Source organism: Numida meleagris, chromosome 3 (assembly GCF_002078875.1).
Source record: "Numida meleagris isolate 19003 breed g44 Domestic line chromosome 3, NumMel1.0, whole genome shotgun sequence".
NCBI classification, from domain to species: domain Eukaryota; kingdom Metazoa; phylum Chordata; class Aves; order Galliformes; family Numididae; genus Numida; species Numida meleagris.
The window spans coordinates 55,647,879-55,674,161 of record NC_034411.1 but is presented as its reverse complement, the minus strand read 5'-3'; the positions used below and the strand labels follow the sequence as shown (position 1 = coordinate 55,674,161).

Below are 26,283 nucleotides of genomic sequence, written 5' to 3'. Positions count from 1 at the left end.
ACTTTGGAAAGCCACTAGGAAAATATTTTTAGAATAATAAAATACCCACTTGTTTCAAAATATTTTAATAGTTGAAAAATTAGCTTGGTCTACAGCAAAAATGTTCAGGTTTTTAAAATATTTAAAAGCAAAGTTTGTTTAGAAATAATCTACATGAAATATTAAGATTTACAAAATCAACTTTTTTTTCTAACCTCACCAAAAGTCAAATGTTCCAGATTTGGTTGAAGAAAACTTCAAATCTTGAACATTCTTATAGAATAATTGGTTGTGATATTGCTTTTTTAGGTGACATCCTTTTATTTTGCAGATCTTTCAAATCTATTCTTTATTCTCTGTGAAGCGATCAGGTGTTAATCAACAGTACTCTATTGGGTATGGAGTCCTCTGTTTTAAGTGCCTGGGGATGGTATTGTTTGCACAGGTGCCCTAGCTGGAGAACTGAATTCATATACATTTTTCTTGGCTAAACGGCTTGTTTTTCATGTATTGTCTGTCTTTTTGCAAAGATAAATGCAAAATTTCTTTTACATTAGCGTTTACAATTAGCTATTTTCAAACAACAGGCTTTATCTCCGGCTGATGCTGGTTCATTAGTATGGAGAAAAAAAAAATCATGCTTTCACCTGTAGGCCTGATTCTTTCCCCACTGAAATAATTAAATGTATTGAAACTAGCGTCAGTGGAAGAAGTGTCTGGCCCTGCATCACTATTGTTTTTCTCCTGAATAAGTTGCAGGCTTTCCAAAAGAAGACATTAGACAGTAGGTTGATGTCCATTTAACACAACATTAAGGCATGTGGGTTTTCCCATTCAGTACTTCCCAGTCTTCTCATTTGTACTAAGTATGCTTGCTTAGCTGATAGCTCTCAACAAATACCTTCTGTCTTTTCCAGGGTATTTGGTCTTGCTAATAAAATGAAGCTTACTTAACCATGCCACTCAGGAATGAGCACATAACTGTAACCAGTTCTTCATGGGATAAAATAGGCTATGATTCTATGTATTCACTTTTTCTTCACAGCAAACTTTCAGATTATTTAAAGCACTGAAGTGAAAACAATGTTCTGGCTGTAAAAAGACCTGGTACTCCATTCAAGCATACCTCTCTCAGCACCACAACAAATGGCTGTTCTACTATAGTAGATGAAGACTCCATCCAATAACACCATGCAAATGCAGGAAACCTTAGATTAATCATAGAATCATAGAATCATAGAATCATAGAATGGCTTGGGTTGAAAAGGACCTCAAAGATCATTGAGTCTCAACCCCCCTGCTAAGTGCAGGGTCGCCAACCACTAGACCAGGCTGCACAGAGCCACGTCCAGTCTGGCCTTGAATGCCTCCAGGGATGGGGCATCCACAACCTCGATGGGCAACCTGTTCCAGTGCGTCACCACCCTCTGTGTGAAAAACTTCCTCCTAATATCTAACCTAAATCTCCCCTGTCTCAGCTTAAAACCATTCCCCCTTGTCCTATCGCTATCCACCCTCACAAACAATCGATCCCCCTCCTGTTTATATGCTCCCTTCAAGTATTGGAAGGCCACAATGAGGTCTCCCGGGAGCCTTCTCTTCTCCAAACTAAACAAGCCCAGCTCCCTCAACCTTTGCTCATAGGAGAGGTGCTCCAGCCCTCTGATCATCTTGGTGTCCCTCCTCTGCACTCGTTCCAAGAGCTTCACGTCCTTCTTGTGCTGGGGGCCCCAGGCCTGGACACAGCACTCCAGATGCAGCCTCACAAGAGCCGAGTAGAGGGGAACCACCACCTCCCTCTCCCTGTTGACCACTCCTCTTTTAATGCAGCCCAGAACATAGTTGGCCCTCCGGGCTGCCAGCGCACACTGCTGGCTCATGTCCAGCTTCTTGTCCACCAGGACCCCCAAGTCCCTCTCCGCAGGGCTGCTTTCAAGTAATTCTTCTCCCAGGTTGTATAAATACCTGGGATTGCCCTGGCCCAAGTGCAGCACCCTGCACTTGGCCTTGTTGAACCTCATTAGGTTCTCGTGGGCCCACTTGTCCAGCCTGTCCAGGTCCCTCTGGATGGCTTCCCTTCCTTCCAATGTATCGACTGCACCGCTCAGCTTGGTGTCATCTGCAAACTTGCTGAGGGTACACTCGAGCATTTGGCTTAAATTAATGAGCATTTGGCTTAAAAAATCACTCTCTCTTCTGTCTATACTTGCTTAATTTTGCTTATGTTCAGTTTTGAGTAGCTCCCTACCATGAAAGTGATAATGAAAATTATCTGAGAATGGCAGAAGCTGGCAGTTTCTTATTTTATAGCATCAATATTAGTCCACCAGGACAGACTTCGAGTTTCTGTTGATAACTTGTTTAGAAATCCACTCCAGCATTTGGGAGACTATTACCTGTGGGAAAATTGGGTAGAGTATACGGAAGGATGACCTTGTTGTACTCTAATCAGATTTTTTATCCATGGGTGGTGAAGCCTAAGAATGTAATGGCAGTTGGATGACCTTACTTACTTCACCACTGTGTTGGAGAACTTTTCTCACTCTTTACTGGGGGTGGCTAAATTTTGGAAGCGGAAGATAGGGAGGGAACAGAGAATGAGGGAGACTAGCACCACAGCACCCAGCCTCCATCTGCCTCCTGTGTCACCAGTCACACTGGCATCCTTGAATAATTTTTGACTCATGTAAGACTTTCCTGCTTTACCTATGAAGAAAACAAAATGACTGCTCCATCTCCTTGCTATTCTTTGGCTAAAATGAATTTGAAAATAAGAGTTGACAGACTGGACAAATGTATGGTAGTTGGAGAAGCTGATTTTTGGAGGCAGATCCAAAGATAGCCAGCATTTCCTTATCTCTGATTTTTGAAAGATTTTGAGAATCTGCCAACTCCTTTTTAAGTTGGTATTTGTAATTGCTTTAAGGTATTGCGTTTAAGTGCTCTAAGTGTTTTTTGAAATTGCTTCCAAGGGGAGAGTTTTCTGAGATGTTAACGAAAATAAAGTAAATGACGCACAGCTGAATTCCTTGCCTACTTCTTCACTGCATGGTTCCAATGACACAAGAAGCCACAGGTATGCATGGCTCACAGGTCCTGCACCCAAGCCACCACTCCCTCAGCAGGATGCTGCTTCTCCCTTCTCCCTCTGTTCCTTACAGCATCCCCATCCCTCCTTCTCCATTTCCTCCACAAACTTAACTCTCAGTTGTCAGACCAAGTGGTTCTTACCTCACAACCAGGGCCAGAATCTCATAATCATAATAAATCCATTAATTGCAAGATGACTTCTACACAAATAGATATTTACTAAGGTGCTTATTATTTAGATGACAGAGAGAGTGTTTCCTGTTTATCTTGTTCTGTTCTTATGAAGTATCCTTCAAATAAGTACTTGGGCTGAAGCTTCATCTTTCATAGGATCAGTCTGATTTTACCAAGGCGAGTCCACATCCTGGAGCCTACAATTGTTCCTTAATACCCTGGAAATTATATTCTTGCTCACAAAAACTTTATTTTGCAATGTTATATTGTAGGCATTTGGTGCCATCACCACATACTGTTCTGTTGTGATGTCACTGCATTGCAAAATGATACACTCGCATTTGCAAAGCAAGAAGAATTGCAACCCAACGAGAGATTTAGGAAATTTTTGTTTCTGAACAGGCCTGGTGAGATTAAAACAAACCAACATTTTAAAACATATCACAGTCGTTTTTAAAAAGAATTTCAACAAAATGTTGATCATTCTTGTATTACTAAGCAGCTTCACAATTATTGCTTAGTACGTAGGAAGCTTGTTAATTGTTTTTTTTCTGTTGAAAAGTCTAATTAAATATTTGGCTTAACTTAATAAGAGATTAAAAATGATATGAAGGGACATGACATGAATATCTGACTTTTCTGGTAATGAGGAAGATGTCTTGGAGTGGAAGTATGTGCTATCAAACAGCCTCTGCAGCAAGTGTGCAAGGAACCGATCGATTTCAGTGTATTTCCCAAGAAAATTACTGCACAGAAATAGTCTTCTCTCATTAATACAATTTTTATTCATCTAGTTCTTACACTGCTTGTTTTTCTCAAGAGTAGCCAAGCTCAACAAAACGCTGTCTCCTTTTCATTCTCTGCGTAAAGAATCACTCTGTCACTCCAGGTATGGAATGGAGGGGACATTTCAGAGGGGTTCTCTCTTTCCTAGTGATAATTTGATTACTATCAGGGCAAATGGCTTTATGTTAAGAACTAGTTACATCAGTTCTGAGCTATTTCTAGAGTCTCACAAGCCAAGATTAGCAATTTCCTCTCTGATAATCTAACTGGGTTACTAAATCTAAAACTAATTCTTGCTTTAAATGGTCTTAGTGTCTAAGTCTATGAAGCCATGTTACAAGAACAATTTAGCAGTAGCATTACTTTGGAGAACATACATCTAAATGATTTAAATTATTCTATTAATCATCTTAAGGATAACACTGTCTGAAGCATTATGACTTCTTCATTTTGTTCACAGTTATGCATAATAATAAGATTATTACATAAGTTTCTTCTTGTTATACACAATGGTTTTAGTTGAAAGATGAATATATTGCCAAATGGAGTTAATTGCATATGGGCCAGCTGATTAAAAGGATTTCCAATTAAAATGTCAGAAACACATTGGAAGCTGGGGCCAGAGCTTCACAGCTCAGTGACCAAGCTGCTCCAAACAAATGAATTAGATCACTTCATTGATTCAGTTACGGGCTCCAAGATAACGTGTTTTCAGGTTGCTATTTTCAGCATCAGTGTGGATGTTATTAGAGAGCAAAAATGCTGTATTAGCCATTCACCTACAGAATTAATATTCATAAAGATTCTCTTGCAATAACAAAGCTTGGAATATTTCAAGCAATGTGCAGAAGCATATGGAAAGAGTGCTGTACTGGAAACAGTTTCATATTATACAAGATAAATATCCAAGCAATCCATGATTTTTGAAAGAAGATTTATAACACAATCCTTTCTGTTTTCCATTATACTTTTGCGCATATCCATTTACAGAAAGATTCAAGGGGATACTTCTGACAGCAGAAAAATAGAGGAAGAGGAACCTCAAGATTCAACACTGCACTGTTGTCATCAGAGTTGGTTCTGCCATTGCATCAAGTGGGATCAGGATTAATCCTGAGATATTAGGCATATATACAATAGAAACAGACAACTGAGGGAAATTTTTGACATTTTAACATATGTTTGACGGTTCTTTCAAATGTTAACATCCCTGATTGATAGGGGCAAACTATGACAATGAAAACCAGACAATGCCTTGAAAACCACTAGATTTTAATCTTTTGTAGGACAAGTTAGAAGAATACAATATAATTGTTGAGACAGTGAGTCAGCCTCATTTCCTGGCCAAATTATATTTAGGGTTACCAACTTCCTTTTGTCTATATTCCTCCATGCTTTCAGAGACACTGTAGTCCGCATTCAGTCTCATAGTATTGTGATGTGGTGTTAAAGATCTCCTTCCTTCCACTGAGTATGGGATTGCACTGAGGTTGTGGGAAGAGTGATTCTTGCTGGCTAAATCATAGCATCCATTCTTGGGTTAGTTTTTATGTTAAAATTCTGTTGAATTTTGAGATCCGAATGACATGTATTATTTTTATCATCTTTATTATGTTTTTTTTTTACTCCTGATGAGAACAAATACTTTGAAATATTGTGTAATGTCAAATATTTCTAATTATGCTTCTTTAAGAAAATGAAATAAACCCAGTGATCTCTAGTAGGTTTTGAGGGGGCACATGATCTTTGATCTGAGTATTTTATCCCATTCAAGCAGTGTTGGCATGATATATAGATAGAATTTCAGAAGAACCTGTCTCAAGCAGTATAAAGTGATATTGTCTTGACAAGGCAATACCATAATTAGTGGTGGTAGGTTTACTTTTTCTAAACATACTCTACAAGTCTAATCAAAAGTCTGACAAACAGGAACATGCTAATCTTACAATAATAAAAATAATTATATCTATAAATGAAAACAGCAACCTCTCTTTACCTATAAAGCATAAGGAAATTGCCTTTGTGATCTGATGACAAACTGCCCTTAAATTCTTACATCATGAAGTAAAAATGACAACAGAGGAACCTCCAAAGGAATGAGTCTCTCTTCTAAGATACACTGAATATATACCAGTTGTGTTTGAGTCACGCAGTGAAGTACTTATGGAGTCTCAACACATTGCTATAGTATGCTACAGGTCTTGTGTCACATGCCCTAATAGCAGGGTAGAGAGCTGGTGCTAATCTCACCTTCATGCACTCAAGGCATAGTCATTCTTCACAGAAGTAGCACCGTGGTGCTGTTAGACCTTTGTTGAGATTTCTCCCCTGTGGCCACCCCACTGATGGACAGCAACAGGCTGAGGGGTGACCTCAGATCATGTATCTCTGTCTGGTCGTCACATCCCCCAAGGCTGGGCTTTTCCAGGCGAGAAACTGCTGGGGAAGATGGGCTTCACCACCCTGCAGGGCTAACTCTGCTGCCTAAGTAAATTTGTTTCTTGATATTTACAGGCTGCAGGTTGCTTTGGTGATGTGGTTAAATCCCAGCCTGTGTCTGTTTGCTTTCATCTCTGCAGTCATCTTTATCAGATGACCAGAAACTCTCTTCCCAGTGCACTTGTTCGGCTGTTTATGAGGGACTAAGGTCTTGGTGACTTCAGCAGACTAGGCCTCTTTCAGCATCGTCATTCACAGGGGCTATGCCATTGTTTCATCAGCTTCATTTTCTTCAGCAGCACAGCCAAACCAGCAGCTCCAGAGCATGTCCCCATTCTCCCTCTCCACAGCAAGTGGATGCAAGCCACGCATCCCTGCAAGGGATGGGGAAACCACACTGCATTTCCATAGGACATAGCTCAGCTCTGACTGTGCTCAGCAGAGCAAAACATTGGTGTCAGGTTTTCCACATGCGGTAGAAGCCTGACTTCAGTTGCCTCAGGTGATCAATGCGCTGACGCCAGTTATCACACATGCCAGGTCATGTGGAGAGAAGTGGAGTCTAGTCAGAAATCTTTGGAATAAATTATAGGGTTTCTATTCCTTGCTTTGCCTCTCCACATCCACGGTCTTATCTGGAAGAACAACAGCACACAGACAGTGAGGAGTAGACAAGGAGGACACATCCCTTGCATTTCAAAAAAGGATCATGTCCTTGTCATTTAGAGTTGAGCCTCTTTGTGAACAGAAGTATTAAAGGCTTAGTGAGTCATTTATACCTAGTTATACCTCCAAACATCAGGACGGCTTTCATTGCAGCTCAGGGTCAGTGCCTGCATGTGTGTGCAGAGGTGAAGAGGATTGTCCACTGTGACTGCCTCACCAGGAGAGGGGTTAGCTAACGATTTGTTTCAAATGAGTTAACAGACTAAGGGAATCCTCTGCCTGAACAGCTTCCTAAAATAACACTGCTTACTTATTGTGACAGTAAATCCTAGATTAACACAGTGTTCTCCCTTCCATCTTTCCTGCTATTTTTTTTCTCTCACAAAAAGAAAAATAAAGTCTCCTCCACATAAAACAGGATATTGAACGTGACTGTCAAGGAACCTGCGTTTCAAGGAACTTGCATTTCATCTGGATCACATTACGTGCAAGAGAAAGCTGAAATCCTGAAGCTCATGGAAGCTGACAGAAGCACTGCCTGAAAAGAAACTGCATGAGACATCACAGAATTGCCCTAAAAGTAGGCATAATGTATTTGCTTTGCAACATCAAGAGCAGAGATGTACTAACACAAAAAAGTCAGATCTGTTTTATGCTAGATTAGCGAATGATGTTTATTATCAGAGAGCTTAGAGCTCAATCTTTAATCATCATTAAAAGCTATTGCTACCATAGGGGAAAAAAAAATCTATAGTACTGAATGGGATGGTTTTCACACCTATTTTGATTGCTGAACTTGGAGGAATGACAAACTTGACTTCTCTCCACCAGTTTCAAAAGCATCACCAATGTAGGCCATCTCAAATAGATTGTGAGCATAAGGCACTGACTGACTTCAAACATTGTAGAAGCTGGATGGCTGTGGATCCATTATGATCTTATATGGCAAAAGTGCTGCTTTTGGCAAGAATCTGTCTTAAATGGTCTTGGAATTTGTTCCTCACCAAAGCCCTATTCTCTTTTGTGCATCACTGTTTTGCATGTATGTGATACGTGCAAGCATGATAGCTACATTATGGGAAGCTCTGAGCAGTTCATGGGAGAGTCCAAGATAGTCCTTGATCTTCCAATAAACTCCCTTAAATACAAAAGTTGTTCACACAGGTCTGCAAGTTCTCCATTATTATGCAAGAGCCTTTTTTCTTTCAGATGTTAATTTGGCAATAGAGATTTATTTGGAGTTTGAAGGACAGAATGCTTCTGAATCCCAGTAAACCTCTGTTTCAGATATGGCTGGAAAAAGAATCTCCTTTATTTCTCCCACTGAGCTTCCTCATTTCTCTAGTTCTGGGTTACATTCACTGCAATATCGTAAGAAAATGCTGCTTCTGGAAGCACTACACAGCAGAAAGAGAAAAAAAAATGACATTTCCATCCCGGTGTGAAGATCCAACCAGTTCAAAATTTCAAGAAAATTCTGAAGTTATTGTCAGTGACCAAAGTATCCAAGCACACTCAAGCACATAGAGGTTGTCCATCACTCATATTGCGCTTCATCTCATCTTGCCCTCACAGAGCAGAGAGCCAAGGCCACTTTGGGCAGAAGTCAGATTATGGCTGTCATTAGCAGCAAAGCATTCTGAGACCAAGGCCTAGATCCTCAACAGGATTTTCCCGTCACAGCTCTCACATTTCAGTGCTCTGTGCCCTTAGCAGGGTTCAGATTCTTCCATTGGATAGACAGGGGTATATAGATCAGGCAACTCAGAAAAAAGATGCAGAAAGAGGGGGTTGCAGGCTTGTGGGTATGGAGGACCAAGGCAATACAAGGCAACATTCCCACCTACACCTTGGCTGCCCCCTCCTGTCCTTTCTGGTGTTTTTTAATTGATTCTTTATTATATGAAAGTCTCGCACAGAGTTCAGGGAGAATTAATCCACCTGAGTGGAGGTTAGCAGCTGGCTGGATTTGAGCAGTGTCAGTTGCGTTAAAACTGCTCTCAGCAAGTAGGTCAGGATGACACCTTCAAGGGACAGACATGGCAGGGAAGACAGCAAGAGCATGCATATCCCTCAGATTTCCAGTACAGAAGTCTCATCTGCTGGACACCAGGCTGTAATGATTGTACAGGTCTACCTGGTCACAAGCCAGGTAAAACCCAAGCACAGCAGATCATTTGTCATGGCCAAAAATTGCCTTCAATGTTAAACTGAAGCAGAGAAGATCCCCCATCCTGTTATGTGATCTCAGCTGCCAAGATTGTTGAATGCTGGACAGATGAAGGCAAGGCTGGCAGCAATTGTAGAGGAAGGGCAGGGATTCATCTGCACTGGTGTGTACGGGCATCTAGCTAGGAATTAAGTCCAAACTGCTCTGTTGGTAGTGTCAGGGTTTGTTGTGTTCTTTTCTTTTCTAGTGAAGAAACTTTTGATACTTCAACATTGCTATAACACATGAAGCTCCTTTGTATATATTTGATATTAAATCACAGCCATGCAGAGGTTACATCTCCAAAACTGGAATTAGGAGAGATACAGGAACTTCCATCCCTTTGAAGCTCTTGCCCTGGTTCCTTTCTATACTATTTTTACACTCCATGGGAGTAACTGAAGATAATGCAAAAATCTTATTTGAATTCCTTGACTTCAAGTGTCCTTATTATCACTGAAACATCTTTGGAAGCCAGAGAAAATTTTCATGTGAACTCAGGAATGAATTGTAATTGTTAAAATTTGTGGCATATAAAATCACACTGCCATTCATGTTAGATTGAACTTGTCAGGTCTTTATTGTTTTATGTCCTTTTATTATTTTGTTTTATTTTATTTTATTTTATTTTATTTTATTTTTATTTTTGTATTTTCTGATTTCATTTTTTATATTGCTGCTGTAGCAAGTTTTGCATTCAGATTATTATTCTCTGGCAAGAGGATGTGAATGAACTGTGATTCTGCAAGTCAGCAGCACTGCAAGAAGGACTTCAGGGTCAAAGCAATCAGCCGCTATAGGCACAAAAGCATTACTCTAAAATAGCATTGCAACAGCCACAGTAGGCACAAAAAAATCAATTTTTCTTTAGAGAACACAGAAATAATGATGATGTATTTTTACTCTAATAGGTAGAAGGCAATTTTGTGATGATGTCAGGTCCTTTAGGTACTTGGTGATGTCATTCTCAGGTGTTCTGGGTGGAATAGAAGAGCCAGCATCATGATTTTCAGAAGTAATGGTTGGGTCTGCAGTTTTATTTAAATGGATGCCAGTCAAAAGTCTGGATTTTTAATGAAATGTCACTTAACTATACGGAATGCATTGACCTGCAAAACTGAAAAAAGCATCTGTCAAGGGAACCCAGTTTCTTGTACAATCTCTTCCTTGCGCTCTGCTCTTCCTTAGAATGCAACAAAGAAACCAAAAGCAATTTGCCATTTTGGCTTAGAATCAGAAAACACTGGGGCAGAGGAAACTGCCCAGCATGAGATTTATTTTTTAATTAAAGTGCCATATTTTGAACATAGCAAATACTTCCTGTCAGGTTTGCTTTCATCATAGGATGAATGCTTATGTTGGTTCCTCATACATCCGACCTCATATGTTCATCTCTATGTGTCAGGTGATTGGAAATCAGCCCCATGTGGTCCAGCCACACAGCACAGGACAGGAGTAGTTAGTGGTGCACTGTGGCTCAGAATCTGCAGGATATGCTGGATTTAACTTTTCCCAGTGACTTCAGCTTTGAGGTTAGCCGTACAAAGGGCTGTGAAAAGACAATTTTTTGCAAGAAAATAGGCCAGGATAAGCCCCTGGGCTTCAAGTCAGTTCTCCATCCAGTGATGGGATTTCACTCCTGACAGCCTGTGAGCATCCAGGTCAGTGCAGCAGTACTGCATGCTTCACAAGCTAAGCCTAACTAGGTGTTCAGTTCAGGAGCTGGGCAAGTTGTATCTCTTGCCATGTTTACTTATTTGCAGGTGAAACAAAACACAGCCAATAGGTAGGGAACATAATGCTCTAATGCACATTATCGCTTCCCTGCTGAATGTACATCATCAACATTCTCTTATTATGTACAGCCAGGTGCATGGTCTTTCTTCAAATCTACTTAATCATATGACCACCACTGTAAAGTTTAGGATACAAAAAGTATTTGACTGTGCAGAGAGCAGAAAAGAACTTGTATACCCGAACTGGTATTTTTAAAGCAATTAGTGTTCATACACAAAAATCAGTCCAGATAGAAGTGTAATCAAAACTGGAAATTGAATGGAAACAATTAAAAAAAACCAAAGCTTTTCCATTTTAAAACTGCCAAAGCACTTCATTAACTAAAAAAAGAAGACTTTTTGATAAAATAGCTTTTTCTTATTTTATATTTTTTACTTTACATCAGAAAACCATCACTGAGGAAATCTTCAATCACTTCACAGTCTGTGAAATCTCTGATCTATAAATCTTGAAAAGAATGGTGAAAAGCTGATGAAAATTTCCCATTAAACACACGTCTATTTTTACACTCTTCTAAGCCTTGTGGTTGGGCTGGGGAAGAGGCTCGTACTTCAGTCTGTCCCCATCCAGAGGTCCCCACTACTCAGGCTGAACTGCACCTGCTGACTGCAGCTGAGCCTCCAGGTAGGATGAAAGGTCACCTGTAGCAGGGGGACAGTGACAGGAAGACAGGAGAGGTGATGTTTTCAGGCTATTAAAAGCTGAAGCTAGAAGATGTGTGTGAAATGATCACTCAGAGCAGCAGCAGAAAAGGAAAGAGTGAGCCAGATGTATTCAGACTTTTGAGGACTCTGGCCTAGTCTTTTTCTGGCCCCTTTTATGTATACATGTCAAATGCTGCACAAGGAATTTCTGAACAAGAGATATTTTCATTTCCACAACTGATGTTGGCATGGATTATTATGTTTCTAGATATTCTTCAGAACTCTACAAGCTCATATTTACATCTAGCACCTCCTAAGGTCATAGATACCTGCAAGCACATTTATTTCTGGAAAGAAATTTGTGGAAAGAAATTCCCCACATCATCTCATTTAAAGAATAGATTGATCTTCACGTGGGAGCTGGCTGGTTCTGGTAGTCAGAACCATGGAGCTTGTGGACCTTGGTGGACAACAGCTAGGAGGCTGTGTCCTGCTGTGTTGCTTTACTTATAATTTCAGACTGGCTTGAAGGTGCAGCTCCATGCAGCTGTAATTTGACCTCAGAGTGACAAATGAGATCAATAAACACAGTAAGGTCCATAGCAGCAGACAAGAACAAAATCAGGCTGACAAACACAGAGTGCTAAGAGCTTGGCAAGCCTCTGAAGTTCATTATATTTATTAACTAACTTACTATATTGGATTTACTGTACACGATGCAGACATGGCTTTTGAACTACTGACAATGTCTTTCATAATGATCCTCTAGTGTTTTTAAGGTCTTATGTTTAAGGATCAAATTAATACATCCCAGGATTTCCTGCTGCACACCATAAAGAAACAAATAGAAAAATCCAAATAGAAAAAGCCTTCATTTTCTCCCAGTCTGTTGTTTGGCTATTTAAAAGTATGAATTTGCGTATTGTTTTTCCACATATAAAATATTCAGAATGACAATCCTGAGAAAAATAGCTAGCATATGAGTAATTTTTTTCAAGATCTTCACAAATTTCTTTCTTTTTAGTATGAGAAAAAGTTATTTTGTACTGCAAAGTACTACGAAAGGATCCAGAAAAAAGGTTATCTGTTGACAGTTTTTTTGTTATGCTACTTAAAATAGCTAAATAGATTGTAACTGTCTTTTTAAAATATACTTCTGACCTGAGAATGTATGTTATGCTCCTGCTAACAGCGTAGGTTTAAGGCCAAGATATAAATTTCCTGGCAGACTCACCTACCCAGCACAGCTGTGGTTTGATTTCAGACTGGGGCCTACTTTTCAGCTCAGTTTGCTTCTGTAACAACTGAGGAATAACGCATGCACCAGTACAGGCTGGGGGATGACCTGCTGGAGAGGAGCTCTGCAGAGAGGGACCTGGCGGTCCTGGTGGACAACAGGTTGGCCATGAGCCAGCAGTGTGCCCTGGTGGCCAAGAAAGCCACTGGCATTCTAGGGTGCATTAAAAAGAACGTGGCCAGCAGGTCAAGGAGGTGATTCTCTCCCCCTACTCTGCCCTGTTCAAGCCTCACCTGAAGTATTGTGTCCAGTTCTGGGCTCCCCAGTACAAAAAAGATAGAGATCTCCTGGAAAGAGTCCAGTAGAGGGCCACAAAGATGATAAAGGGCCTGAAGCACCTCTCTTATGAGGAAAGGCTGAGTGACCTGGGTCTGTTCAGCCTTGAGAAAAGAAGACTCAGAGGAGATCTGATTAATGTTTATAAATATCTAAGGTGTGGGAGGCAAAGGGACAAGGCCAGACTCCTTTCAGCAGTGCATGGTGATAGGACAAGGGGAAATGGCCACAAACTGAAGCATAGGAAGTTCCGCATGAATGTGTGTAAGAACTTCTTCACAGTAAGGGTGACAGAGCACTGGAACAGGCTGCCCGGGGGGAGTGTGGAGTCTCCTTCTCTGGAGACATTCAAGACTCGCCTGGACACCTACCTGTGCAACCTGCTCTAGGGAGCCTGCTTTGGCAGGGTGGTTGGACTTGATCTCTGGAGGTCCCTTCCAGCCCCTACAATTCTGTGGTTCTCCGGTTCTGTGATGGAGTTGATGCTGCATTTCCAATTGCACAACAACAAAAGGGAAAGTTGTTTGGAAGACCAGGATTCCTCATTCAGAAGCAATGCAATGTGTTTTCAGCTTGATGCTGTGTAACAGATTTGGTTTCTGACAGCTTTGTTTCTGCTTGATAAAAGAGATGTCACTACTGTAAGGATCCCCAAAGCCAAGGCTGGGGAAAGGTCTCGTTCAAACAAGCAGCTTTAGCGAGCAGGAACTCCAGCAGGAAGAAGGGGTTATATGAGGTGGAAAGCTTCAAGGAAATGAAAGAGACAGAAGTTCAAGGTGTGTGTGTATCTGAAACTTATGTAAAAGACTGATATCTCGCAGTCTTGCCACATTTGAACGTTGTATCTTTTCCAAAATCACTTCAGATAGAACAAAGTATTTGTGTCAAGTGATTGCATAAAAATCTTGGCCCTAAACCAATGAACGGGTGAGTACAGCTCTATTGGAGGCTTGGGAATGTTTGAGAGAGAGAAGGAGAGATTTCCCTTTATTGGGAGCTCAATGTTATTTATTTTCTATTAATACAAAGAACAAGCCTGCTGTCAATTAAAAGCAAAAGCTCTAACAGCCCATTGCATAGGTTATTTTTAGGATGTCCTGCTAGATAGATATCTGCACTTTACAGAGCTTGAACATTTTTTCTTCTCTTGTGAGATTCACCTCTTCAACTGTTAGGGCTGTTCCACTTTCCATGAAGTGATCAAATGTTCTAAGACAGAGAAGGGACACCAAATGACTCAGATGTTCAGTGGGTGAAGCAGAGAGTGCAGGAAACCAGTTGCTGCGTTACTGGATATTGCATTACTTTGTACAAAGTATTAGTAGTAAAAAAGAGTGAATCACAGGCCTCCTTTTCATTTATGTGTTTCATACGCATGCTTCTGATTTGTCAAACAACAAAGTGATTCCAGTATAGTTTCCTCTAATATACAATGCATAAATGCTGGCTAGTAGACTCATGCAGGCCCTTGACCTGTAGTTTAGCTTATTCTGTACCAATATACCTTTAATAAAAGTGCTTAATCTCCTGCCTCCATAGGAATTCATGACACTCACAGGGAGGAAGAATGCTTCCACTCAGGGAAGTGATCAGAACACTCTAATTCCAATATTCCTGCTAGATGTCACGAGTACAAGGCATGAGATGATATCCACCAAAAACCCAGGTTTCCTCTGAGAATAGAAAATGAACATTGTCTGAAAGTCAGATTCTTTATGGGTAATTTGCCACCTACACATACATTATTAAAGCTCTTGATGCACCCGAGTGCTCATCTCTATGTTACAGCAGTAATATTAAATCCCACAAAGTTATTATTACACCATTTTTCTTGCAAAGATTATATTTTACTGCTGTAATCACTTCCCTCTAGGAGACTCCACAAGATTTCTTCTCCATTACTTATGATTTATAGAGTCAACTTTGTGCGCATATCATGAGCTTTCCTGTGACCTGCTAAAGCACAATTAATGGAAGCCGTAATAAGGAAGGCTGACTTCCCTCTACTTACTAAATAGAAACCTCTGCAAATAGAGGGTATTTGGGAGTTTCGTACAAAGTGAAATAGCAGTGTGCCCCTACTCTGTTAGGGAAGGAAACAGGAAGGGGGGAAAAATCAATTAAAATAAGAGGAAAATGGAGAACGAGAACATATTAAAATAAAAACAGTAATAGGGAACATGACTACAATGGAGTAGGAAGGTGGAGAGTGAACCATTATAATGAAATAATCATGCATTTGCCAATCATTGTTCTGGAGACCAAATAGGCTAACACAACAGGAGAAAAATCCTCAGACATTATTCCTGCACGGAATAAAGCCAAATCTCAGGACCAAAAGCAATGCTTTCTGCACAGGAACAGAGAGCTGTGTGTACCTTGGCTTGGAGGGGCGAAGGTCTAGGTCTGCACATGCTAAGAGGTTCTTTGGCCTAAGACCCTCCTGATGAGATCAGGTCTGGAAACAGCAATATGTTCTTCAAGGACAAGGAGTACAGAGTGCAATTCAATAAAAATTCCACCAAGTATGGTATCCTTCTTCATTTCCTCTTCTGCTCTGCCTCGGCACTGTTTGGCTCATCCTGAACTGAATCTGTCTTTGGGAAAATAAGGCTCGGGTACAATACTTGCTTACAATAATGCTGGCTGGGCTAAAGAAGGAAGTATCACATAAAGCTGCTTACTTATTTTAAAGATTTGTCTTTGTTTCTTCATCCCTGTGCACCAAAGGGCTTCGTACCGTGTTAGTACTGTAACACTAACTACTAAACTCACATGAGGTGTATGATGAGATCTTAAACCTTTCACAAAGTTCATCTCTTATTCTTCAGCTTTATTACATTGTAGGTGAGATCTACAGCTATAATTATTCCCACTAAGTATATTCTTGACTGCTGTTAAATCCTTTCTGGTGCAGATTCCTTCTGTGATGTTAAACTTAACCAGTTATGGAAAATAAAAGTCACCACAATACTTCCTTTATAACCTTCACAGTATCCTTGTTTTTCACTTTATTAGGACAATATATATATACATATGTATATATTAAGAAGTATTTTCCAAGTTGCTTTGATCTCTCTATGTAGCAGGTTGCAGGACCTCAGAATGCAGAATCTTGCTTTCCTCCTTGGAAATATGTCTGTGTGTTCACTTCAGACTGAAGTTTAAATGTTTTGGCTGCTCTGTTAAAATCTTGTCTTAGAGTTCCTGGTGGGATGTTACAGCCAGAAAAGATGCATCTCTGTTGTCTGTTTACTGTTAAAATACTTTGTGTATGTGAGTAGTACTTTCTTTTCTTTCAAAATTTGTTTTCTGCTATTTTGTCTTAAAACAATTCAAGGACTGAATAGGGTGGATGAGAGTGTTAGACTTCAAGAAATACATGAGACAAGTGATTGTAAAAACAAAATCAGATGGCAAGACAAAGACTCTCTTTGTAGAGAGTGTATGACTGTATTCTGTGAGAGTGCTGAACTGTAATTCATAAAGCAGAATGGTAATGACTGAGGTAATAAATCTATGTTCTGGAAAAAGTCACCAGTTTGTATCTGAGATTGTTCTACCTTTTGTAGGTGTGAGTCTGCATATGTTCATTTATAATGCACTGCTTCTGTGTGCAGATTTGTACTCCCACACAACAGGCTTTACTTAGAGACTTTGTATACATGAGAAGTGCCATTTGTTTATATATATCATTTTTTTCCTTTTAAATTGTTGATTTTTTTTACACTCTCAACTTCCAAACTAAAGTAAAATTATAAGCTTGTATGAAAGGTTATATGCTTTGGGCAGACATGTGCTACAGCTTACAATGAGAAATGGCTTCCACTTCTACCATTTTCCATGAAACACATTGCTTCGCTTAGTATGAACTGAGTAGATGTAGAGAGAGAGCTGTAAAGCTGACGTCTTGTATGGTACTGCTTTGGTTGTTCATATGTATTCACTGTTGATAAATATATTTATATATGTATGTATCTTGATTACTTTGCAACAGTTGAATGTGTACATATACATGTTTTGACACTAGAACTTTGAAAAATATTTATGTATGCAAACATAGATGTGGATGTGTTGCTTGTGTAATTCTTACAAAATAACCAGAGAAAAGTAGCTCTAGCATAAACACTGTTGTCACACTCAGTATTTAAAATAATACACTAAATGCATGTACATATAATGCATAAGCATACATTTTCTTAAAAAAAACAACTTGTTTGCCCACCAGAAGGTAAAACTAGAGGTCATATTCACGTAAAATAAGTGCATATAAAATTACAGTAGTAACTACCGACAACTTAATAAACAGCAGGCATAGAACTTACTGAAAGCCTAGTTAAATGGAAACCTCTGTCCTTCCCACAGAGATAAGCACTTCTTCAGGTCACAAGTTGTCTCTTTCCCAAAAATAACACCTCCTGACTGTTACATGATTACAGTTGAGCATCCAACCACTAAATAAAAAGAGAGAGAAAGAGGAAGAAAAATCAGGAAGCAAAGATATTTACCAAGGAAAAAATTAGTTACTGACTAAACATGTTCAGCATTTTGATAAGATGTTTGTTACATGCCAATAGACTCTGCTGAGTAGGTGTCAAAAGTCCAAGCAGATTCAATCTAAAGATAACCTCAAAGAACATTCCCTGCCAGTGTTTTCCTGACTTCAGCAGCTCAATATGTTCCACAACCTGAGATGAATTTTCATTACATATTGCTGGTAGCATATGGTGCTGTGAGAACCTCCAGTGTCCCAAGTTGAATTTTTCACTCATTCTGAAACAATTTTGCCATTAGCCAGACTGGATGGGGGATGGGGTGCAAAGTTTCTGCTGCACTGAGGCTGATATATGTAGCAAGCATGTTTGGAAGATGCAAAATCTACAATTCTAGGAAAAACTGAGCATCAGAGTCAGGTAAAAAACTAGGATCTGGTGAAATCTAACTGCTAGAGAGTGCTGTGGATGTGCTTTCTCATAGTATGCAATGAAGGGTAATGGATCTTGCACCCTGTGGTGTTGCAAACTCCTTATTTTCACCCCCATGACATAAAGGAGGACACAGGTCCCTGGGTAGAGGGTCTTCTGAGGCTCCTCAGTTGCCAGGAACTGGCAGAGTGAAAATAACTTTCCTCATCATAATGCTATAGCTCACCATGTAAAGAAGCATGTGGCTGAGATAGTATGTTACTACTGTGTTTCAGGTGCTAAGAGGAGAGCACTAAGGAGAAAAGAGAATCCGAGTAGTTGACTCAGGATAGCTTTTTGGGTTTTTGTGGAAGAATTGTACTCATGACTGTTTTACAGCTATGGACATCCTTATATATGATATTACAGTATGTTACATAATACAAGTTACCGAGACTAAGAAAATGCAGTGTTTTAGTCTAATCTTCCCCTATCTATGTACTTTCAGTTAAAGCATGAACATCCATTAAAATCAGTGACAACCTTTGCTGTATCTTCATTAAAACATCCTTATTTTTTCTTTTTTTCCCCTCAAACATGATATAATAGCAGACACTACTACAACAAAGCAATTCCCACATTGTTTATATTTTGACTTTTTGCGTATCAGTCTCTGTTTTAACCCATATTCACTGACAGAAGCCTAACGAAATCACAGGAGAGCACACTAGCCTTTTAGAGGACAGGATGAAAAAAGTAACAGGAGAGCTAAATGCACATTCAACTAAAAAAACTTCAAAATCATGCTGGTTGATATTTGTCCATGCAAGTGCAACATGATTCAACATTATAAACCAAACTCCTTTATTATATAGGATTAAATTTAAACTATCTGTTCTACCCTGCTTGTTGTATTTGATCATTTGCTCAGATGAGAGCATTTAATTTGTTAAGTTTGTCTACTGTACAACAGAACAGAGACCTCAACCTGAAACAGAGTCTCTGGTTGCTGCTGGGATAATATGTAAAAGGATACTCTAATATTGCTCTTTGGAGACCTGGAATTAAGCTTTCTGTTTAGCTGTGATCATTACATTGACAACAGTTTGAGGTTATGAATGCTGGTCTTGTGTTTAATAGGGCTCTGGAGATCTGGGTTCAGATCTTGGCTCAAGCACAGGTTTCAACCGTTCTATTAATCTTTGTGTGCCTCAGTCCCTAACCTGTAAAATTCGATAATAACATATTTTTTTCACCCATTCATCCAGTGACCAAAAAACTCCCTGGGGCAGCAACAGTCTTTCTTCAGGTCTGTACAGCGCTTAGTACAATTAGGCTCTGATCTTGCTGTGTTTCTGCAAGATTTGCTTTATCAGAGCAAAGAATAAGTGCAAAATCTTTCTCAATCACAATAGTTTTTAATAATTCCCCTGCATAAATCTTGTAAAGTCTTTTTTTATCCCGTAAAATATTCTAGGCCATCTCCTAGAAATTACTCTTTGGTACATAAAAATTCTTCTCTGTTGTGATGCTGGTATACATTTCACCCTCCCCCCCCAAAAAAAGAAAGAAAGATAAAAGAGCTGTTTCAAATTATTTAAGAGGATGACAGACTGCCATCTGACAGCGTCATCAGAATACTCCACAGTCCCCCCACTCAAGGCAGAGATCATCATTTATTGCTAAATGTTTGCTCAAAAAAAAAAAGTACAGAAAATGCTTTCCAAAGTCATCATTGTCTCTCTTCCTTTCCCTTTTAAAAAAAGAATTATTGGTGGTAGCAATTATGCTGTTGGGTGAATAGTCCCCTTTCTGCACATTTCTTCAATGAACATTCAAAGAAATAAAACTATTTTTAAAGGAATAAGACCTTCCTAAGAGAACTGCGGTGCATTGATAGAGTATCAAAATTCATTTAACTCAGACCCAAAGAGGAGATCGCGTGCTATGCCACTGAGTGTGCACAGAGCTGTGTTTTCTTGTCTTCAGCTGAAGAAATTTCTTCCTCACAGCAATGCAGATGACATGCTTCAAATTATAGTTATTAAATCCCAAAGAATATAAGCACACTAAAGTGAAGTGGGACTTGGCGTTTACGATGTGTCTTTGTAGATTTTTGTTTTATTTTTCTAGCTGCATTGGGTAATGGAGTGATGCTACACTATACCAGTAGAGACATAGTATATTCCTAATACTGATAAGAATGATCAATCCTTTTTCATTTTCTGCATGTTCTTGACTACTTTGATTCCACAGGCCAATTATATATGTTGAGAAAAAAATAAGACTTTTGACAGTTTTGAGTTTGCTGTCTCTTCATTCACTGAGCGCTTCCTTTCCTTTTTTTCTTTTTTTCCTTTCTTTTTTTTTTTGTGCAGGAGTGATACTCCTTACCTACCAATTCTAGATCATCCATTATCCCACAGACTTGCACTGTTTCCTGCAACGTTCTCCTTGTCATCAATTCCAACATTTTCAATTTATGTAACATATTAAAGGCTTTTCTAAGCCTTTGTTCTTTCCCATCATCTGTCTACAAACTCCTTCAGTTCCACCGTATCCTGTTAGAGATCACACAGCTGGTGCCACATAAAGGATTCTGGAGAAGTCCTCAGCATGCCTTAACAGACAGATATCCTAAGGGAATCTATATTCTTCTCTGTTTCATTCTTCCTTTTCAGCTGCCTTTGAGGTGTTTTTAGATAGTGTAAGTTTTTTTGCACCGATGCACAGAACTTTCTTAAGTTAGTGCAAGGAGAGTGCTCTTGATAAAGAATTACAGAAAATGCTTTTTTGTTCTCTGGCAGATGGATTTGTTAGAGGGAGAAAACAAGACTTTAATCAGCAGTGGTCTTACCCACATGAGGCACAGTGAGAATTCCTCCCAGAGGAGAAATGCCTCTTGGTGTTCTAAGTATTTACAAACAGCTTGCATGTTCTTTCTCCTATGCCCCAAAATAATTTTACCAAAGCAGATTTGACTGACAAGGTCTTGAGGTGAGGCACAAAAGTTAAATAATAAAAGTTACAGAATAAAAGAAAAAATCTGAGTTACATGATGGTGTGTCATGGACTTGTGATCTTTTACATAAAGACTTTCCTAAGAAGTTACTTTCTACAGGCAGGAATCTCTAGTTAGTACTCTGTCTGCTGAAAGGTTTTTTTCCTGGTAACTTATCAGATTATTTTCAAAGTGAACTTAGTGCTAGTGAAAGATGACAGTTCAATAGCTGAGGGACTGAAGTCCCTCCTTCAGAGGGACAGAAGAACACATGTACACCCACGAGCTGTTCCAGCTCCAGCATCCTGGCAACGTGGCTCAGTCCAAAGGGAGCTTTCTCAGCTGGAGAGAATTAATCTTCTGTCACAGTGACATTTATATGACCCTAATTACTGTGTTATCTAAATTATTCAAAATCTAGAACTGTACCATGGGGCATTTCACAGGCACATGTGCAGCCACACATGCAACACTCCGGAACCACATGGCAACAGCTCTTTCCCCAGCCAGGGCTACTGCTGCATTGTAGACACAAGGGAATATGTGTTTTGCTGTGGGAGACTCGCAGCAACTGTTGAGTATATGCCTGGTAAGAATTTGCCTAAGCTCCTCTTCTTCCTGCCCAGCTGCAGAGATTCATGCAGGCTGCCGTTTGGATGGCTACACATTGGATATCCATCTGGCTTGTCTGCTGCGCTAGCCAAGTAATGCATATTAGTTTGGTCTTTGCTATTTTTCAGTGTGTCAACATGCTGTCTCAAAATAGGGACAAACTATGATCTCATTTCATACAACCGATCAGGTTTTCATGCCTTAAAGTGTAGTGTGTAAGGATACACTGACTCACTCACTGACAGAGACACCTTATCCTTGCAGTCCATTTAATTTCTGAGACATTTTCTACTTCCCCATAAAACATCTAAATATTGGTTTCCCTTTCCATCTGGCTTGACAAGGAGGTCAGGATTACTCATCAACCATGCTGAGAGCAACCAGCCCCCATGGGCACACCCGGGCAGTGCACTCAGGCTGTAGCCTGGGCCTGTCCAGGACTTAGGCTGCCAGGGACTGCAGACTTTGCCCAGCACTGCTCACAGGCAGGGCAGCCAGGAAAGGACAGCAGAGTTGTCAAGCAGTGAACAAGACACAGGGCATGCCAACAAGAGGAATGGATGGAAAAGGGCCCTCCCAGTCAGATGTAGATATACTAGTCTGAGCAGGGACCTAGCAAAGACACTGCAGTCCCAGCATTTCATGCACAAGGGCACACCAGGCGACAGAAGGAGATGAAGTGACTCTGAGTGATGGATGCTGAAAGCACAACTGAATTGAGATTCAGTGCTTTTGCCCCAGCCACAGGTGACACAGCTGGGTTACTGTTGTTCAGAGCGGCTCCAGTGGGACTCAGTGAGGCTCCACCATCCATGAGAGGTGGCTGTGATCTGTTTGGCTCTCTGAGCAGCATCTCTGGGTCACAGTGGGAACTGCAGAGGGTGACATGCATTCACTCTGTGACTGCTATAGTTCATAGTACTGATAACAGTCCATTTGCATTTGGCCATGCACAACAATCACTTGTGGCACAGGCACACTTTGTTTTCCCTGCCCTATTTCATGCCACCTTTTGCCACCTTACAGTGGGATACTGGCAAGAGGGTGGGGCAAAGGACTGAGGGGGCAAGAATGGACTCCGTAGACTTGGTTCACTGTACACTGGCTACAATGGTCAATCTAGTCCAAGCCAGATGTAAAAAAAGGAGGAAAAAAACAGGCCTGAGATGTTTCCTGTTGGTCACAGGAGTCAAAGGGCAGGTTTATCCTCAGGCATCTCCTTATAATGGTGTTCTCTGAGTCTGAAAGTGCTATGCTGTGAACATCTTTCAAGAAATACTGCCAGACACCACATTCACATCCACAGCTTTATTCACTGCCAGCTCTTACATCACCTGTTGTTGGCAGACTCCATCAATGAGGATGGCTTTCTGGCAATTATGTCAGCTAACGTTCCTCTTTATATAGCTGGGTTGTTCTGCATTTTGCATCATTTTTTTGGACTCCTTTCTTGAGAGCTTTCAATTGATACGTTTGCCTGTAGTTCCCAATTTTAATACACCTTGACTGCAATTGCAGTTCTGTCTCTAACACACACACTCAATTTTCTTTGGGAAAGGGCTGTTAAGCAGTTAAAGAAAAAACTGAAGAACCTCCTCAGGAAGAAACAGCCTGGATCCCTCTGAAATATTCAAAAATGTAAGATGGATCCCACAAGTCTATCAGCCAGGCGCTCATGCCTTTCAAATCCCCAGTGAGGGCTTGGCACCTGGGGATGGTTTGTTGGGGATTAGGTGGAAGCTGCTGTCACAGGCTGGCTAGGTTGTGTATTTCCTTCAATCCAATCCTTACTGTGCACAGAACAACAATGTACCTAACAGCTGTGTGTTCTTTGCTTCCTTTTAGACCCCTGCTCTAGCCAAACAAAGACTTTATCAGAGGCACACTTGAGTACCTTTCTTCATTAATGATAACTGGGGTAGAATACAATCACTTCTTCATCTCCACTGCCTCTGCCATAAATCTCCTTGGAACAAATCTCCTGGGACCTTGCAGCACCAGAATTCAATTGGTAAAGGGAACTTATATAAACAGTGCTGAAGTCTGGCATCACTAATCACTATTCTTCTTTGATGTCCACAGTCTGCAGTTGCAGAAAATCTTATTGGCCTAGCTTGAGGGGAAAATAGAGATACCTCTCTGCACCTTTTGTTCTCTTTTTTGCAGTATCTTCATGCTTGTCTTTCCCTGAGTCATTATAATGACCAGAGGACCACAGATAGCTGTTGGTATGGGTGCCTAGCCTGGATGCTGCTCTTGGTGAGAATTCTGCATTCCCTTCAAGTCTTTACAAACACCAACTTTTCCTTGGACTCTGTCCAGGATTACTTCCTGTCAGATACTGTTTTTCCTCAAGCAATGGGACCATATGAGGAAATAAAAATCTTTATTCTTCAGGAGGGAAACACCTCATTCTTCCTTTTCCCCCCTCAACCCCAAGATATGTTAAAGTTCATTATATAAGCATAAAATAGCACTCTAATGAAACTGTCAGTGTTTTTTTCAGGACATTCAAAAAATTCTGGTTGGACAGGTTTATAAAATACACATGCTCCTTGCTAGTCTACCTACAGCATAACACCTTCCTTCTGCCACTAGCTAATGGCATTGCTCTAAGTAATCTCTGTTGTGACACTGAAGGTCATGGGTTTATATCACACTGATCAATCAAAGCAAATGTCATCACAAAAGCAGTGATGACTTTCCTTTCTCACATTTTTATCCATGAACTGCTGCTGCATACACCTGACAGGCATAGATGCCTCAGCAGGTAAGAACTGCCATGCCATTCATGTTTCAGTGCTGGAAAAACAACCACTTATGTAATTCTCACACTGCCAAAAATCCACACCACTGATGAACCATAACAATACAAGCTGAATTTACTGTATGGCCAGAAGGGCAGAAAAGAGATACCTGAGCTGCAAAAACAAAGCTCCACATCTTACAGAGGCTACTTACAGCAGAGCTGTGCGTAACTTCATCAAAATTATGTTTTAAGCACAGTTTTAATGACTAGGCTGCATTGTAAACATTTAGATGTCTTTTGGACCATAAACTCTGAGGATGTATAAGCAACAGCGACAAAAACTGATCACTTCGAGTGAAATACCAATCCTCTTGTTTTCAATTGCGTGCTCTTAATTTGCCTTGTTTCTTCTTGTGAATGACTATTAATGAGACTTTGTTTTTACTTGCAATGGCAACCTTTATGTCAGCTGAAAGCTAAAGCATAATTCCTATCACTGAATTTTACCAGAATATTCACAGAAAGCACTTGTGAACATCATAAATAGGGAACTCTCTTACCAAGGAGGACATACAGATGAATTTAAATGGTGTAATACCACAGAAGCAGTAGATTTACAGCTGACCATGGTGGATACAGGTCCTCAAGGTGAGCAGGTGTCATTGTAGCAGACATCTCCCACATTTCCCATTTGTCTTTCGCTTTACTTCTGCTCATCCCTGGCCATGGTGCTTCAGCCCCTCCAGATGCCAGAAGGATAACTAACTTCTATAGTGTGGCAACTCTTGCATTCTCCACAACACAATTCAATTTTTCCAAGTCAAAAGCAGTACCCTTACTCATGCTCCTTCAGATATCAACAAAATCCAGGAAAAATGATGGAGGAAAAACACAAAAAAGGCAAGGAAATCAATATATACACATAACTTGGCATCTCTGCAGGAGAAAAGGGAACTGCTGTATATAAAAAGGTTGCCTATAATGAGTGAGGATGTTGACACAGAAAAATAGAATGGATGGCCACTCCTGTTCTAGGAAACAGTGCAACTTATTCTCTTTTTCACTTTCCTGAAAAAGGAGGAGAATTTCTGGGCTGGGTTGGAAAAGTATTTTTCCTGTGACACAACTGAACTCTGTCTCCCCTCCATGTTCTTTTTGAACTTAATTCCTAGTCATGGATGAGGTTAGCACAGATGAGCCCCAGAGGCAGCACAATGTGAACCAATAAAACAAGTCCAACCACTGAACACACTTGTGCCACGACCCAGATTTCATCAATGCACAGAAAGTCCCCAGGTTGAACTAGAAAACTATTTCTCAGATTCATTAGAAAATTAGAAGCAAACCAAGGCTTGAATTCAGCATTGAAAATACACTCACATCTTATTTGTTCCAAGAGCTCTGAAGCAAAGTGCAGTTAAGATTATTAGAAGTTAGACTGATATGTTATTACTTTTATGTGTCACACCACAGTAGGAAACCTTGACTGTCATTTCAACCAAGATACCTGTTACAGAACTGATGTTCTATTGATTGAAAGAGATTCAAGTAATAGGGACATTTTTTTTTCAGTGTCAATTCACAATGTGGCAAAACAATCACATATTAAGAACAGCAGAACTGCTTCCTTTCCTTTCCTTTCCTTTCCTTTCCTTTCCTT

At 40.1% G+C, this 26,283-nt stretch overlaps 2 long non-coding RNA genes across 7 annotated transcripts in view; one reads left to right on the top strand and one right to left on the bottom strand.

Moving 5' to 3' along the window:
• Positions 1–26,283, top strand: part of LOC110395450 — a 140,250-nt gene that overhangs the window by 67,558 nt on the left and 46,409 nt on the right. The window lies entirely within an intron of this gene.
• The window catches only part of LOC110395449, a 46,023-nt gene continuing 24,686 nt past the window's right edge, over positions 4,947–26,283 (bottom strand). For all 5 annotated transcript variants that reach the window (XR_002436388.1, XR_002436389.1, XR_002436390.1 and 2 more), the window contains 2 exons: positions 17,683–17,811; positions 4,947–7,103 (listed from right to left, as the gene is read on the bottom strand). This is a non-coding gene — a long non-coding RNA (uncharacterized LOC110395449). The remainder of the gene's footprint in view (positions 7,104–17,682; positions 17,812–26,283) is intronic.